Genomic DNA, 18,350 nt, shown 5'->3' on the forward strand with positions numbered 1-18,350 from the left:
GCCCCAGGTGTGAGTCTAGATAAAATACCAGCTTTCAAGGAGAATAGTCAATAACAAAATTGAGGGATTTCATTCTAAGAAAAAATGCTATTGAAAGGAGCTTGTCTCCTTGTGATGGTGGTAGATAGAACATTCATTAATGGGGAAGATAAAGGAAGCTCTGCTTTGCTGGATTGGTTCTCTAGCCAAAGCCAGCGGGTTATTTTAAATATAAGGGGGATAACGTGAGTAATACATTTCTTAACAGGAGACGAATGAACCCCCAGCACATAAGAAGGTCAGACTAATAGTCCATTTAGCCCAGTATCCTGTCATCTGTCAATGGCCAGTGCCAGGTGCTTCAGAGGAAATGAACAGAACATGGAAATTATTGAGTGATCCATCCTCTGTCTTCAAATCCCAGCTTCTGGCAGTCAGAGGTGTAGGGACACCCAGAGCATGGAGTTGGGACCCTGACCATCTTGGCTAATAGTCATTATGGACCTATCCTCCCTCAATTTATCTAATTCTTTTTTTAACCCCGTTATACTTTTGGCCTTCACAACATTCCCTGGCAATGAGTTCCACAGGCTGGCTCTGTGTCCTGTGAAGAAGTACTGCCTTATGTTAGCTTTAAACTGGCTGCCTGCTCATTTCATTGGGTGACACCAGGTTCCTGGTGACAGAACGAGGAGTAATGGTCTCAAGTTGCAGTGGGGGAGGTTTAGATTGGATATTAGGAAAAACTTTTTCACTAAGAGGGTGGTGAAACACTGGAATGCGTTACCTAGGGAGGTGGTAGAATCTCCTTCATTAGAGGTTTTTAAGGTCAGGCTTGACAAAGCCCTGGCTGGGATGATTTAACTGGGAATTGGTCCTGCTTTGAGCAGGGGGTTGGACTAGATGACCTTCTGGGGTCCCTTCCAACCCTGATATTCTATGATTCTATGATTCTATGATTCCTGTGCTGTGTGACAGGGTAACTAACCCTTCCCTCGTCACTTTCTTGCCACTGCTAATTTTTTTATAGACCTTGGTCATATCCCCCCTTAGTCGTCTCTTTTCTCAGCTGAACAGTCCCAGTCTTTTTAATCCCTCCTCAGATGGAAGCTGTCCCAGACCTGTAATCATTTTTGTTGTCCTTCTCTGTACTTTTTCCAGTTCTAATGTATCTTTTTTTGAGATGGGGCGATCAGAACTGGATACTGTATTCAAGGTATGGGCATACCATGGATTTAAGAAGGGACAATACGATATTTTCTGTCTTATCTATCCCTTTCCTAATCATCCTGACATTGTTCGCTTTTTTGACCGCAGCTGCACATTGAGCAGATGATTTCAGAGAACTACCCACAATGACTCCAAGATCTCTTTCCTGAGTGGTAACAGCTAATTTAGACCCCATCATTTTGTGTGTATAGTTGGGATTATGTTTTACAATGTGCATTACTATTCAGTTTCATCTGCCATGTTGTCAACCAGTTTTGTGAGATTCCTTTGTGACTCTTCGCAGTCTGCTTTGGTCTTAACTATCTTGAATATTTTGTATTGTCTTCAAATGTTGCCACCTCACTGTTTACCCCCTTTTTTCAGATAATTTCTGAATATGTTAAACAGCACTGGTCCCAGTACAGACCCCTAGGGGACCCCCACTATTTATCTCTCTTCATAATGAAAACTGGCCATAGAATCATAGAATCATAGAATATCAGGGTTGGAAGGGACCTCAGGAGGTCATAATATCCTAATATCCAACCTAAACCTCCCCCACTGCAACTTGAGACCATTACTCCTTGTCCTGTCCTCTTCTACCACAGAGAATAGTCTAGAACCATCCTCTCTGGAACCACCTCTCAGGTAGTTGAAAGCAGCTATCAAATCCCCCCTCATTCTTCTCTTCTGCAGACTAAACAATCCCAGTTCCCTCAGCCTCTCCTCATAAGTCATGTGTTCCAGACCCCTAATAATTTTTGTTGCCCTTCGCTGGACTCTCTCCAATTTATCCACAGCCTTCTTGTAGTGTGGGGCCCAAAACTGGACACAGTACTCCAGGTGAGGCCTCACCAATGTCGAATAGAGGGGGACGATCACATCCCTCGATCTGCTCGCTATGCCCCTACTTATACATCCCAAAATGCCATTGGCCTTCTTGGCAACAAGGGCACACTGCTGACTCATATCCAGCTTCTCGTCCACTGTCACCCCTAGGTCCTTTTCCGCAGAACTGCTGCCTAGCCATTCAGTCCCTAGTCTGTAGCTGTGCATTGGATTTATTGGCCATTTATTCCTACCCTTTGTCTCCTATCTTTTAACCAGTTACTGACCCATGAGGGGCCCTTCCCTCTTATCCCATGACAGCTTACTTTGCTTAAGAGTCTTTGGTGAGGGACTTTGTCAATGGCTTTTTGAAAGTCCAAGCTCACTATATCCCCTTGTCCATCCTCAAAGAATTCGAAGAGTTGTTGGGGCATATTTCCCTTTACAAAAGCCATGTTGACTCTTCACCAACAGATTGTGTTCATTTATGTGCCTGATAATTCTGTTCTTTACTATACTTTCAACCAATTTGTGTGGTACTGTGGTTATGCTTACTGACCTGTAATTGCCAGGATCACCTCTGGAGCCTTTTTTAAAGATTGGCGTTACATTAGCTACCCTCCAGTCATCTGGTACAGAGGCTAATTTGAATAATAGGTTGCATACCATAGTTCGTGGTTCTACAATTTCATGTTTGAGTTCCTTCAGAACTCTTGGGGTGAATACCATCTGGTGACCTATTACTGTTTAGTTTATCAATTTGTTCCAAAAGCTCCTCTATTTACACCTCAGTCTGGGACAGTTCCTCAGATTTGTCACCAGAAAAGAATGGCTGAGGTGTGGGAATGTCCCTCACATTCTCTGCATGAAGACTAATGCAAAGAATTAGTTTAGCTTCTCTGCAACAGCCTTGTCTACGCTGAGTGCTCTTTTAGCACCTTGGTCCTCTAGTGCCACCTTGGCTTGTTTGACCAACTTCCCGCTTCGGATGTAGTTACACATTTTTGCTGTTAGTTTTTGTTTCTTTTGCTCGTTACTCTTCAGATTATTTTTTGGCTTGCCTAATTATATTTTTACACTCAGTTTGCCAGAGTTTATGTGCCTTTCTATTTTCCTCAGTAGGATTTGACTTCCAATTTTTATAGGATGCCTTTTGGCCTCTAACTGCCTCTTTTACTGTATTGTTTAGCCATGGTGGCATTTTTTGGTCTGTACTGGGTTTTTTTAATTTGGAGTATATGCTTAGTTTGTGCCTCTGTTATGGTGTTTTAAAATAGCTTCCATGCAGCTTGCAGGCATTTCACTCTTGTGACTGTTCCTTTTAATTTCTATGTAACTAGTGCCCTCATTTTTGTGTAGTTCCTTTTTGAAGTTAAATACTACTGTGATGGGTTTCTTTGGTATTTTCCCCCCCACAAGGATGTTAAATTTAATTCCCTTATGGTAGCTATTACTGAGCAGTTCAGCTATATTCACTTCTTGGACCAGATCCTGTGCGCCACTTAGAACTAAATCAAGAATGGCCTTTCCCTTTGTGGGTTCCGGGACAAACTGCTCCAAGGAGCAGCCATTAATGGTGTCTAGAAATTTTATCTCTGAATCCTGTCCTGAGGTGACATGTTCCCAATCAATATGGGGATATCTGAAATCCCCCTCTATTATTGGGTTTTTTGTTTTTTTCATATCTAATTTCCCTGAGCATTTCACTATCACCGTCACCATCCTGGTCAGGTGGTCAGTAGGAGATTCCTACTGCTAGACTCTTATTCCAGCGTGGAATTTCTACCCATAGAGATTCTATGATACTGTTTGATTCATTTAAGATGTTTACTATATTTGATTCTATGCTTTCTTTCACATATCGTGCCACTCCTCAACCAGTGCAACCTACTGTGTCATTCCTATATATTCTGTACCCTGGTGTTACCGTGTCCCATTGATTGTCATCATTCCACCAAATTTCTGTGATGCCTATCACATCAATATCCTCTTTTAATACCAGGCATTCAAGTTCACCCATCTTAATATTTAGACTTCTTGCATTTGTATATAAGCACTTATAAAATTTGTCGATATTTATTTGTCTGTCTTCATGTGATGTAATTAAATAGGACTCTTTTTCGTTTCACTGTTTCTCTTCAGTTCCTACCTGTGCTTTATCAACTTCTATCCTCTCCTCTTTACTAGGATATAGAGTATTGCTTTTAATAAATCCTCCCCTTAGGTATGTGTCTGTCTGAACTGTGTGCTCCTCCACACCTCTCGGCTTTCTTCCAGCTGTTCATTTAAAAACTCCTCTCTGACCTCTCTAATTTTATATTCCAGCTGTTTGGTTCTGTTTTGGTTTAGGTGGAGCCCGTCCTTCATGTTTAGGCTCTTCCTTTCCCAAAAGCTTCCCCAGTTCCTAGTGAACCTAAATCCCTCCTCCCTACACTGTCGTCTCATCCACACATTGAGACCCTGCAGTTCTGCCTGTCTAACTGGTCCTGCGTGTGGAACTGGAAGCATTTCAAAGACTGCTTTCATGGAGCTCCTGGACTTCAATCTCTTACCTAGCATCTGAAATCTGGCCACCAGGACCTCTCTCCTACCTCTCCCTATGTCACTGGCACCTACCTGTACTACGACCACTGCTTCTCCCCAGCACTGCGCATAAGTCCATCTAGATGTCTTGAGAGATCCGTGACCTTTGCACCCAGCAGGCAATTCGCCATGCAATTCTCCTGGTCATCAAAAATGCAGCTATCTCTGTCTCTGAGGGCCACGCATTCCTACACGCATAAGCCCGCCACCTGCTCATAAGGCAGGTAAACATACAAGCTGCACTCAGTGCAATAAACTGGCTAGCCCCCATTCTGCTGCTGGACTTCGGCCTGCAGTATTGTTACTCTTGCAGGGCTTTTTGTTTGTGCTTTGTTTTTTCAGGGGATTATTGGCCTAAGCTTAGAGCAGGTTTGTTCGGTGTATTTGCCTCACGCACTCCCTCGTCAAACTCCCATTTGCTAGCACCGCTGGTGGCTCGGGGTTGGCTTTTAAACCCCTGTTCTCTCTGTGATAGCTCCAACCCATTGCCAAGGGATTATAAAGGGGTTAGGAGTCAAAGGGTGGTAGGCTAGAGCCTTCTTAGGAAGCTCTCAGTCTTGCCTAGCCAGTCACTAGCTTCAGCACACAGTCCCCCCATACAGGCCGCATTATAAATGTCAAGCAAGCAAGCACACAACAAACAAGCAAACAATGAACTCACCACAAGGATCACATGGTCGCTCTCCTACACCAGGAGGACTCTTCCTCCCTCGCACAATTCCCCTGTTCGCTGCTCCTGTTTGTGAGGAGGCATCTCGGACTGCCTCTCCTGCTGTGCTCCGGCAGTGTCTCTGAAGCCAGGCCTGAGTAGAGACCTTGCTGTAATGTCAAATGTTAGGTCAATATTTAAAGTAGGAAATTTGAAACACAGCCTTTTATAAATCAAAGGCAATCTAGATGAGGCCATACAATTCTTCGATATGACCAGGAAGTGGACCAATACTTTGGTGTGTCATGGGAAAAAGACAATATCCAAACAAAAGTTATTCATCTAAGACATCCTAAGTATTTTGGATCTGGCTGTCTTGGGGAGAAACATGGCTTGGAAAATGTCTATGTTCCCGAGTGACTTTTCTGAGCAAGGGATCTGGTCCTCAGTGAGTGCAAATCAGAATCATTGAAGTCAAATGGAGCAGCACCATTTGACAGCAGCTAAGGCCCTTTCCACTAGATCAGTGGTTCTCAGCCAAGGGTCTGTGTACCCCTGGGTGTATGCAAAGTTTTTTCAGGGGGTAATTAACTCATCTAGATCAGTGTTTCTCAACCTTGAGGTTGCAGCCCCCAGGGTGGTCATGGGATGGGTTTAGGGGGATTGCAAGTGCAGGGCTAGCATTAGGGGGTGGCAAGCAGGACAGTTGCCTGAGGCCTCACGCCACAGGGAATCCTGCCAAGCCAAGATACATGTTTCAGCCCCACTGCCTGGTGCTTGGGCTTCAGACAAGGCTCACAAGTGAAAAACAAGCTCAAGTCTAATACTGAAATGTAAGCGCAATATTTATATTCCAATCAATTTATTTTATAATTATATGGTAAAAATGAGAAAGTCAGCAGTTTTTCAATACTAGTGTGCTGTGACACTTTTGTATTTTTATATCTGATTTTGTAAGCAAGTAGTTTTTAAGTGAGGCAAAACTTGGGGTATGCAAGACAAAATCAGCCTCCTGAAAGGGATACAGAAGTCTAGAAAGGTTGAACTGCACTAGATGACTGGGGTGGATCTGAGTTTAGTGACAGAAATGATAGTGTTTCCTGTTTGTAAGGAGTGGCTGGCTTGAAAAGAATGATGAAGAGGCAAGGGACTCCAATCTCTTCATTTTTCTCTTGAGCAAAATCCCTAATCGCCAACCTTTGAAAGAGGGAGCTGTTTCCTGAAGAATTGGAAAAGTTGTATTAAGTCTTTAAAGAGCAGCTTGAAAGAGTAGACATCTTTTTAACTGATAGGTCCACTGTGGGGGAATAATACCCTGCCTGGCAGAGAAATTGATTTGATGATAAGAGACAAAGACTTGCAATAACTTCGATGAGATCCTAATGGATGGAACTGGAGAATCTGAAATGAACCGAGATGCTACAGAAAGAAATTTCCAGTATTTGACAGTGTTACATTTTTGTTTCTCAGTTTAGTAATTGACCTTGGTCTTTGACAATCACTGTGAAACTGGAACTCTGGGGAAAAAAACAGAATATGGAGTGCAGCATGGATATATGTATAATATTCAAGGTTCAAGAAGATCTTAGCCTCTTTCTTTCTCTTTCTTTCTTTCTTTCTTTCTTTCTTTCTTTCTTTCTTTCTTTCTTTCTTTCTTTCTTTCTTTCTTTCTTTCTTTCTTTCTTTCACTAACTTTTGAGTGCTTGACTTTGCATCCTTAATAGCTTTTAATGTGTTTTTAATGTAATTTCCTGCATTTTAAAAAAGCAAATTGAAAAAACAGAAATTCCATCATGTGAAACTCTCTTGAATTCTCATCAGCAGGGTTAGACCCTTCAGAGCCAGAGCACAGACCCTCTTCCACTTGAGCTGCAAGACGGACTGATAGCAATAATACGGTATCTTTCTCTTTGTGGACCCACCAGTAGAAGGGGGTGGGACACACATTTGGCCAGTGAGTTTCATAGCTATTTGCTGACAACAGAGGAATGCTGAGACTCAAGAATCATGAGTTCTACTCCAGATTCTGAGACAAGTGTACTCTCGAGGTAACAGACACTTCTATCCCCATCTTGTTCCAGTAGTCCCATTAATTTTAATAGGCAGTACAATCCCCTGGATGGTTTTGAGAATCTCAGCCACTGGCAATAAAGTTCTCTGCCATCCTTGGAATTTTAGAACTAAAAAACTGGCAGAAACAAAAAATGAACTCCCTTTCCCCAGGAAAAGAATAAAAATCTTGAACCTTGATGAGGACTGCATCATTTCCAGAGCTCCCATGAAATATACTAGCCTGTGTTGATTTTAACCTTGAGGAAGGTGACAACATTTGGGATGATCAGATTTGGATAAGCTCTCTAGAGGCTGTCCCACCCACTCTTGCTAATGTTGGGCCTGCTGGCTTCCTTTTTTCATGTGGAAAAGTGTTGTCTTAATGCTGTCTTTTTGATCTGGTTGCCAAAGTAACCCTCAGGCTCTGAGTCCCAAAAAGATGAAATTGAGGTTTATATTTGTAGACCTACATCCTAATGTGAGATGATCAACCTGCAACATCCCATAACTAATTTGCCTTGAATGCTTCACTTGAGTATTTGCATATTTAACTGATGCTTAGCCATGAAAATCTGGTCTGGAGGGCACTGGAATAACAGGATGTGTATTGACTCCGCTCTGCAATAATTCCTTTGACAATAAGCTCCAAACCCAGCAGGGCAAATTTTCTCTTGGTAAAATTTTGCTTCTGTTAAACAGCTTTACAGTGTTTGCAAAGCTCTCTGATTTTAGGGAAACTGGGGGATGTTTTATTCTTGGAAAAGAACAACTTCAGATGTAGCTAGCACCAGGGGGCTTTCAAAATGCCAACTCAAACCTGCTTGAAAACCTGGTTGTGAAGATGTACCATTCCTGTGGAGGGAAATATAAAATTCATTCTCTATCACAGACTACTCACAGCTAAAGAGAGCCAGAAGAATATTCTCCTCAAGTCAAAAGTTAAGGGCCTGGATAATACTTTCCCCAGCAATTAATCGTGTTCTGCTATTCTAAAGGTAAAGTTTATGGCCTGGACAACTGAAATGTCCTGTCTGACAGACAGTGCACCTTTTACAACCCTAGGGAACTTTTCAGTTCAAATCTGTGGCTGGGGTGTGGTTAAGGTGCTGGCTTTGGGTTCAATTCCCTAACCCTAAGCTTTGCAGGGCAGTGACTGTGTTGGTGTATCTACAGTGTCTAACACAATCGGGCTCTGAGCTCAGCTGAAGCCTTTAGAAAAACCCACCTGCCTAAAAATCCTAAAGAGCCCTGCTAGCCTATTTCCATCTAGGAAGTCAAAAGAAGCACAGTTGGTGAGGGGATTGCCTCCATGGAGACGTGAGCAGCCAAGGAGTTCCCTGAGCTCCCCGGATCCATCTATAACTCCACACCCAGCACGGTGCGACATCAGTGTGTATGAGGAATCCATTGGCTCATATCTTCTGCTCACATGCCAAGGATGGGCAGGGCCCAAACCACTCTCTCCTGCCACCTGCTCCAGTGAGCTGGTGTTCCAGTATTATTCCACTGCGGTGACAGTGAGTAGGTCCCGGCTGAGAGGGCAATTGACTGAGGAGATGATTGTCTTCTGAAGGGCACTGATCCACCTCCAGTGGCGTCGAGGAAAGGAAGGGACATAGTGGGGCTACAAAAGGGCAGGGCATATAAGCCAATATCTTCTGGCTGGGATTCTCAAAGGAACATAAAGGAGTTAGGGGCTCAGATTACATTGGAAGTCATTGGGAGTTGGACACCCATCTCCTTAGGCCTTAAGCTTTAAAAAGTTCAGGTTTAGTTTAGTTCTTCCTGTATCTCAACAACTTTCCTAGCTGCAGAGAGGGCAAATGACCCGAAGGGACTAGGAGGAAATTATCAAGCTAATCACCACTCATAACTTCAATGAGAGGTGAAGAGTGAAAGACTGGCAGAGCTAACTCACTGGACACCAGTGTGGCCTCAGCTGAGACTTGAAAGGCAGGACTGTGCTCATGGAAATGTCCTCCAGAACTGAGTGGAGTTTGACAGCAATTTCTGAACCGACCTGTATTGTGGTTGTTGTTGTTTATTTGTATTGTGGCAGTGCCCAGTCAGAGACCAGGGCCCCACTGCTCTAGGCACTGTATAAAAAGACGGTCCGAAGAGCTTACAGTCTGTGATATTCTGTAGCAGAGCTGTAATTACATTTGTATGATAATTTTAAGGGGTCTAGAGAGGGAGATCCCACTGGGTATCTACAGTGCATTGTAAACTCTGGTCTATGAGACCCATCTTTGTCTTTCTGTCTGTCTTTCCAAGCCTGCATCCACACTGCATTGTAAACCTGGGTTTACAATTGCTGGACCCAGGTCTCACAGTTGTACTAATGTATCCATGCTGCACGACGCAGACCTTCTGACTTGGGTCTGCAGCTTGAGCTGAGTCCATACGTCACAATGACAGGGCCTGGACCCAAGTCACAAGAGGACTCGGACTCCTACCCACCCACCCCCAGCAGACTCCTAGTCCTGACTGATTGTTGACTGGAGTAATACTTGTTGTGTGTGGACAGAAGGGGGGCTTGGGCTCCAACCTGAATCAGAGCCTGGGCTTAGCGTACTTTGTAGACATACCTATTCTTTATTACATTCTATAGCTCTTTATAATAATTCTAGAGAACCTTAATTAGATACCATATAACCACATTGGTTCAATCCTCATTACGTTCAATAGCCCTTTTCCATAAGCATGCGTGTACATTTTCATTGACTCTTTCATATAAACAATACCGAATTTTCTGGGCCATCTGAATGCAAATCTACAGACCAGTTCCTCAGCTGGAGTGAACCAACATAACCCCACTGACCGCAGTGGTGCTCCGCCAACTTTCGCCAGCTGATTTTCTGTCCTTGTCACTTTTGATACTTTAAAAATTCAGCAAAGGAAGGCACCATTCCACAAATGTTTTATCTGGGAAACAAACTGACTTCATTCCCCCCCCACACAAGTAATTTTAATTCAGTTTTTTTAGAAGACTCCACTGGCTTAGTTTTTCCCTACTGTATTATTGGGCATGTATAGTAAATTGGCTTCCACATGCAAGACTGTTCTTGTTTAACTACATTCCAGTGTTCAGGGCTAAATCCCAATCCCCTCCTAATTGCTGTCAACGAGATACTCAGAATAATAGGACAGCTCCTAACTAGGTCCCATGGGAGACACTCCCGTAGTTACTGGACTATTTTTAAAAATGAGGAATTAAAGTAATATTTTCTATTTACATAGCATCTTTCAGGATCCTAAAGCACTCAAGCGCTTCATCAATCACTTCATCCAGCGTTAAAAGAGAGGTGAAACACGACAGCTGTTTAAAAAGTGCTTGGCACTATACAACAATGAATGGGCCCAAACCGCTGATGTCGGTTGCATGATGGTGATTTACACCAGTTGAGGATCTGACCCCTTAGGACTGGATTGAAGAATACCATAATCCAAATTGCAACTCTATTTAATGTAATTGCCAGGACTGTAATTGAGACAGGGCATGAGAATGGTGCCACAGGCCTTTCATGACTGTAAACAATCACCCTGTGCGCTCTAGGCATTGTGGTTCACTGGCTAGTGCAGGGAGCTAACCATTAAGAGTCCTGGGTTCTAGTCTTGCCTCTGGCAGTGACTCACTGTGTAACTACAGACAATTTATTAAGACTTCTTTGCGCTTCAGTTCTTCAGCTGTCGAATGGAGAAATTCACACTTGCTTTTCCTTGTACAGCACTTTGAGATCTACCGATGCAGCAGCATGTCAGTGCTTTATATCATCATCCAGTCGGCACTCCTGTATGATGTAAGGGGGTGGGGGATAGCTCAGTGGTTTGAGCATTGGCCTGCTAAACCCAGGGTTGTGAGTTCAATCCTTGAGGGGGCCATTTAGGGATCTGGGGCACAAACTGGGGATTAGTCCTGCTTTGAGCAGGGGGTTGGACTAGATGACCTCCTGAGGTCACTTCCAACCCTGATATTCTATGATTCTATGCCTGTTCTATCGCTATAACCGTAGCAGTACAGTTACACCGGTATAGTCCTGCCGCTGCCAGTAAATTTCCCCACATAGACAAGCCCTGAGCTGAGGGCTTGGGCCATTTGTGGAAAAATGTTTTCTTTCCTAACAAAACCTGACTCCGAAGGGCTCATTGAGCCTTATATAGCAACAGTCATTATCAAATGAAATATGGAGCAAGGACTTCCTCCAGATCCACTATCTCTCTAGGCACTGGCATCTCTCTCGTCACTGAAGCATGTGAGTGCCTCACATTCATTGATGAATTTTATCCTCAGAACACCCTTGTGAAGCAGGGCAATGCTATTACCCTCATTGCACAACTGGGGAACAGAGCCACAGAGACCAAGTGACTTGCCCAAGGTCACACAAGGAGACTGTGTCAGAGGTAGACATTGAGCCCGGCTCTCCCAAGTCCCAGGCCAGGGACATACCCTGCTGCCTAAAAAGCAGACAAATGGCATCACTTGAATCAAATTCCTGACCATTTCCTCATAGCCAGCAAAAGAATCATTAAAATGTAGGCCGTTATTGTTCTCCTGGGACCAGCAGCACTACAGGTGTTGTGACCGGGTCGGGCCAGATGGCTATAGGAGAGTAATAGAAGGCAGATATATTAGCCCCAGGCTAAGTAGGTCCCTTTTCCCTGGGTAAGGTAACAATCCAGAACAATCAGGAACCTTCTGGAGACAAGACAGGCTGATTAGAACATCTGCAGCCAATCAAGAAGCTGCTAGAATCAATTAAGGAAAGCTAATCAGGGCACCTGGGTTTTAAAAAGGAGCTCACTTCAGTTTGTGGTGTGCGTGTGAGGAGCTGGGAGCAAGAGGCACTAGAAGCTGAGAGTGAGAACGCGGACTGTTGGAGGACTGAGGTGCACAAGCATTATCAGACACCAGGAGGAAGGTCCTATGGTGAGAATAAAGAAGGTATTGGGAGGAGGCCATGGGGAAGTAGCCCAGGGAGTTGTAGCTGTCGCACAGCTGTTCCAGGAGGCACTCTAGACAGTTGCATTCCACAGGGCACTGATACAAGCCGCGGCTGCCCAGCAGGAGGCTACTCGTGTCCAGGCAGCCGCCCAACAGGAGGCAGTGCGGCTGCAGCAAGAGACTAATTGCCTGCTGATGGATCAGGCTGTTCAAGCCCGGGCCATGTTGCGGGAACTGGTAAACCAGGTAAAGGCCCTTACAGAGCTGAACCGCGGCCATGTTGGGACGCAGATCATGCGGGCCAGCAATTGGCTGCAGAAAATGACCCGGGAGGATGATGTAGAGGCATACATCCTGGCCTTTGAGAAGTCAGCCCTGCGGGAGGCTTGGCCCCAAGAACAGTGGTCTGGTATCCTCACTCCATTCCTGTGTGGGGAGGCCTAGAAGGCCTACTATGATTTGCCTGAAGAGGCTGCGGCAGACTACCCCCAGCTGAAAGCAAAGATCCTGGCCAGATCTGGGGTAACGACCGCAGTGCGGGCCCAGTGATATCATGAGTGGAGATACCAGGAAAACAAAAACTTGCAGTCCAAATTATATGCCCTCATCCATCTTGCACGAAAGTGGTTACGAACTGAGTCCCGGAGTCCGGAGGAGATACTAGAGGTTCTGGTCATCGACCGGTACATGAGAGGACTACCGCCAGACCTTCGCACCTGGGTAAGCCAGAACGAACCCTCCACCTACGATGAGGTTGTCGCGCTGGTAGAAAGGCGAAGGACGGCGAGGGAGCTGACCCGACTGGTTAAGGAAGAAGCACCCCGGGTTAAACTAGCAGCACCAAGCCCTAGAGCTCAGGTGACTGGGCCACCAGGAGAGCCCAGGTGGAAAAAGAGGGGGGCTGAAGGCCCACCAGAAGCCACAAAGAGTTGGAGCACTGAGGGGGAAGAGGATCATGATGTTAGACTACCCAAACCAAGAGACCAGGGAATGCCTAGGGCTCCATACAGATGTTACGCCTGCGGGGAGTGGGGACACATAGCTGCACAGTGTCCCAATGCCGAGGAGCTGATGCAGTGTAACCTGGGAAACTGGGCAGACCATGCTCCCTAATCCACCTTGTGGGGGTCTCACTAACCCCACATATGTACACTAGATCAGTGAAGCTAAATAGGGTAGAGAACACAGCACTGGTTGATTCAGGGAGTGCTATCACGCTTGTTTCGGGGAAGCTCGTGAAGTGTAGTCAGCTGCTGTGGGCTAAGCATACGGGGATAACATGCGTCCATGGGACAGTTGGTTATTACCCCACCATCCCAGTAAAAATCGAGATTCAGGGGAACACTACTAAGGTAACAGCAGGTGTAGTCCCTGAACTCCCATACCCAGTGCTCATAGGGAGGGACTTCCCAGGGTTTGGAGACTTACTCCCGGTAGGGGAATTGGAGAAAGGGGGAAGCCCTGAAAGTAGTGAGGCATCCACAGTAGGCTGTCAACACCCAACCTTCTCTGAAATATCCCCAGATTTGTTCTCCACTCCCAGACAGTGTAGAAAGACGAAAAGGGAAAGAAGGGCAGCTAAGGCCTTGGGAACCAGAATACTGGCCCAAAGCCAGAGGGTCGCTCTCGTAGGTAGGCGGACCCGAGCAGCTGAAAAGGAGGCCACCCAGGAGGGAGAAGCACCCGAGTCTGACCCACACCCTAACGCCTCTGAACCAGTAGAGGCAACAGAGACTGGCCCCCTAGAGCTCGGGCTGATTAGCCCCGGGAGAGGAAATTTTGGACGGGAGCAGGCTAAAGACCCAAGGTACGACAACATTAGGAAGGAGGTGACTGAAATAAATGGGGTCCCCATGGAAGGGGAAACCCAGGGACCAGGATCCTACTTCATAATGAGGAAGAATCTCTTATACTGAGTTGCACCAGTACAGGAGCAGAAGGTACAGCAGATCCTAGTACCTCAAAAACACCAGAATGCTGGATTAAGTCTGGCCCATAGTCATCTTTTTGGGGGGCATTTGGGGGTAGAGAAGACCCTGGCACGGGTCCTGCGACAATTCTTCTGGCCCGGAGTACATGAAGAAGTGTGGAGGTACTGTGCGTCCTGTCCGGAGTGTCAGCTGCACTGTCCCCGTCCCCACTTCAGGGCACCTTTAGTACCCCTTCCCATCATAGAGGTCCCCTTCGAGCGAATAGCCATGGATCTAGTGGGACCCCTGGAGAAGACAGCCCGGGGCCATCAATATATACTTGTCGTTCTGGATTATGCTACTCGCTACCCAGAAGCCGTCCTCCTGCGGAACACGGCCTCTAAAACGATAGCTAAAGAGTTGGTGGGGATCTTTGCCCGAGTGGGGCTACCAAAGGAGATATTAACAGACCAAGGTACCCCATTTATGTTGAAGCTAATGAAGGACCTCTGTACGCTGCTCCATATACATACCCTGAGAACTTCAGTCTATCATCCGCAGACCGATGAGCTGGTAGAAACATTTAACCGAACCCTCAAGGCAATGATAAGGAAAGTGGTAAGTTGAGATGGGAAGGATTGGGACACCCTACTACCCTACCTTATGTTTGCAATCTGGGAGGTACCTCAGGCCTCAACTGGGTTTTCCCCCTTTGAATTATTATATGGACGCCACCCCCGTGGCATACTAGATATTGCAAAAGAAATCTGGGAAGAGGAATCCAATGAGGGGAGAAATATAATTGACCATGTGTTGCAGATGTGAGAATGGATAGCCTGGGACATCCCGATTGTACAGAAATCATGGAGCAGGTCCTCAAAGAATCAATCCTGAAGCACTTGCATGAGAGGAAAGTGATCAGGAACAGCCAGGTCATGCCTGACTAATCTAATCGCCTTTTATGATGAGATTATTGGTTCTGTGGATGAAGGGAAAGCAGTGGATGTATTGTTTCTTGACTTTAGCAAAGCTTTTGACACGGTCTCCCACAGTATTCTTGTCAGCAAGTTAAGGAAGTATGGGCTGGATGAATGCACTATAAGGTGGGTAGAAAGCTGGCTAGATTGTCGGGCTCAACGGGTAGTGATCAATGGCTCCATGTCTAGTTGGCAGCCGGTATCAAGTGGAGTGCCCCAAGGGTCGGTCCTGGGGCCGGTTTTGTTCAATATCTTCATAAATGATCTGGAGGATGGTGTGGATTGCACTCTCAGCAAATTTGCGGATGATACTAAACTGGGAGGAGTGGTAGATACGCTGGAGGGGAGGGATAGGATACAGAAGGACCTAGACAAATTGGAGGATTGGGCCAAAAGAAATTTGATGAGGTTCAATAAGGATAAGTGCAGGGTCCTGCACTTAGGACGGAAGAACCCAATGCACAGCTACAGACTAGGGACTGAATGGCTAGGCAGCAGTTCTGCGGAAAAGGACCTAGGGGTGACAGTGGATGAGAAGCTGGATATGAGTCAGCAGTGTGCCCTTGTTGCCAAGAAGGCCAATGGCATTTTGGGATGTATAAGTAGGGGCATAGAGAGCAGATCGAGGGATGTGATCGTTCCCCTCTATTCGACATTGGTGAGGCCTCATCTGGAGTACTGTGTCCAGTTTTGGGCCCCACACTAGAAGAAGGATGTGGATAAATTGGAGAGAGTCCAGCGAAGGGCAACAAAAATGATTAGGGGTCTGGAACACATGAGTTATGAGGAGAGGCTGAGGGAGCTGGGATTGTTTAGCCTGCAGAAGAGAAGAATGAGGGGGGATTTGATAGCTGCTTTCAACTACCTGAAAGGGGGTTCCAAAGAGGATGGCTCTAGACTGTTCTCAATGGTAGCAGATGACAGAACGAGGAGTAATGGTCTCAAGTTGCAGTGGGGGAGGTTTAGATTGGATATTAGGAAAAACTTTTTCACTAAGAGGGTGGTGAAACACTGGAATGCGTTACCTAGGGAGGTGGTGGAATCTCCTTCCTTAGAGGTTTTTAAGGTCAGGCTTGACAAAGCCCTGGCTGGGATGATTTAACTGGGAATTGGTCCTGCTTCGAGCAGGGGGTTGGACTAGATGACCTTCTGGGGTCCCTTCCAACCCTGATATTCTATGATTCTATGATTTGGAAAAGGCGCAGGAGGCCCAGCGAACCCATTACAATCGCCAGGCAAAAGTCCGACAGTTCCAACCAGGGGATCGGGTGATGGTGTTGGTACCCACGGCAGAAAGCAAGCTTTTGGCCCAATGGCCGGGCCCCTATGAGGTGGTTGAACCCGTGGGGAAAGTAACCTTCAAGATGCGGCAGCCAGGACGCCGGAAACAAGAACAAATTTATCACATTAACCTCTTAAAGCCTTGGCACCAACGAGAGGTATGTGTAGTGGCCCAAGAGACCCCAATCCAGGGAAATAATATGCAGGAGCAGATCAGGATATCCACTGATCTGACACCAAACCAGAAGAAGGAGGTAACTGAGATGATTAACCGATACCAGGACGTGTTTTCAACCAAACCAGGCCGGACCACCGAAGCATATCACAACATTATCACAGACCCTGGGGCAAAGGTAACTTTAAGGCCCTATCGGGTCCCAGCAGCAAAAAGGGAGGAGATCAAGGCAGAGGTAAAAAGGATGTTGGAGCTGGGAGTCATCGAAGAGTCCCACAGTCAGTGGTCAAGCCCGATTGTGTTGGTGCCCAAACCCGATGGCACCACTAGGTTTTGTAATGACTTTCGCCAGCTGAATGAGATATCCAAAGTCAATGCATACCCCATACCCCGTATCGATGAGTTAGTTGACCGCCTGGGCAATGCCCGATTTTTGATCACCCCTGATTTAACAAAGGGATACTGGCAGATTCCCCCTGCCAAAGATGTGAAAGAAAAGATGGCATTCTCTACACCAAAGGGTCTGTTTCAATATACTGTTCTTCCTTTTGGACTGCATGGGGCACCTACCACCTTCCAGCATCTTATGGACAAGCTCCTACGGCCCCATACCAGTTATGCAGCGGCATACCTGGATGATGTGATTATTCACAGCCCCGACTGGGAAACCCACTTAGGAAAGGTGGAAGCGGTTCTGGACTCGCTAAGGCAGGCTTGCCTCACAGCCAACCCAGCCAAGTGTGCTATAGGGCTAGCCAAGGCTAAATACCTTGGCTACATTGTAGGAAGGGGCATGGTCAAGCCCCAGCTAAACAAACTAGAGGCTATCCAAAATTGGCCCCAGCTGAATCGGAAAAAGCAAGTCCGGGCATTCCTGGGTGTGGTGGGGTGCTACCAACAATTTATTCCCCATTTTGCTACCAGAGCGAGTCCCCTGACAGACCTGATAAAAGCCCGGGGTCCAGACATGGTGAAGTGGACAGATGCCACAGAGAAAGCATTCATGGATCTACAGAGAGCCCTCTGCAGTAACCCCGTGCTTATAGCCCCAGACTTCAACAAAGAATTCATTTTACAAACAGATGCATCTGAAGTAGGATTGGGAGCTGTCCTATCATAGATGGTCGGAGATGAAGAACACCCAATCCTCTACCTCAGCAGGAAACTCCTCCCAAGAGAGCAGAAGTATGCCGTGGTTGAAAGAGAGTGCCTAGCTGTGAAATGAGCCATGGAAACACTACGTTATTACCTTCTGGGATGATGGTTTACCCTTGTGGCTGACCATGCACCCCTCCAGTGGATGCAGCGAAATAAAGAGAAGAACTCAAGGGTGACCAGATGGTTCCTGTCCCTACAACCTTTCCAATTCACCATACAACACCGGGCTGGAAGCCACCATGGCAATGCAGATGGCTTGTCACGAGTACACTACCTGACATCCCAATTTGCCCAACCCTATAGTGTTGAGCGGGGGGAGTGGGATATGTGACAGGGTCAGGCCAGATGGCTATAGGAGAGTAATAGGAGGCAGATATGTTAGCCCCAGGCTAAGTAGGTCCCTTTTCCCTGGCTAAGGTAACAGGGAAGGTTCCAGAACAATCAGGAACCTTCTGGAGACAAGACAGGTTGATTAGAACATCTGCAGCCAATCAAGAAGCTGCTAGAATCAATTAAGGAAGGCTAATCAGGGCACCTGGGTTTTAAAAAGGAGCTCACTTCAGTTTGTGGTGTGCATGTGTGGAGCTGGGAGCAAGAGGCACTAGAA

The 18,350-nt window shown here is 46.2% G+C and overlaps 1 protein-coding gene and 1 long non-coding RNA gene across 2 annotated transcripts in view; one reads left to right on the forward strand and one right to left on the reverse strand.

Annotated features, from left to right (window-relative positions):
* Window positions 1-5,408, reverse strand: part of LOC311521412 — a 29,268-nt gene extending 23,860 nt beyond the window's left edge. The window contains exon 1 of the long non-coding RNA XR_014711893.1: window positions 5,261-5,408. This is a non-coding gene — a long non-coding RNA (uncharacterized lncRNA). The remainder of the gene's footprint in view (window positions 1-5,260) is intronic.
* The window catches only part of CPLX1 (complexin 1), a 215,318-nt gene that overhangs the window by 129,409 nt on the left and 67,559 nt on the right, over window positions 1-18,350 (forward strand). The gene's annotated exons all lie outside the window — the stretch shown is intronic.

The sequence above is a fragment of the Lepidochelys olivacea genome, assembly GCF_965140295.1.
Source record: "Lepidochelys olivacea isolate rLepOli2 genome assembly, chromosome: 5".
Lineage (NCBI taxonomy): Eukaryota > Metazoa > Chordata > Testudines > Cheloniidae > Lepidochelys > Lepidochelys olivacea.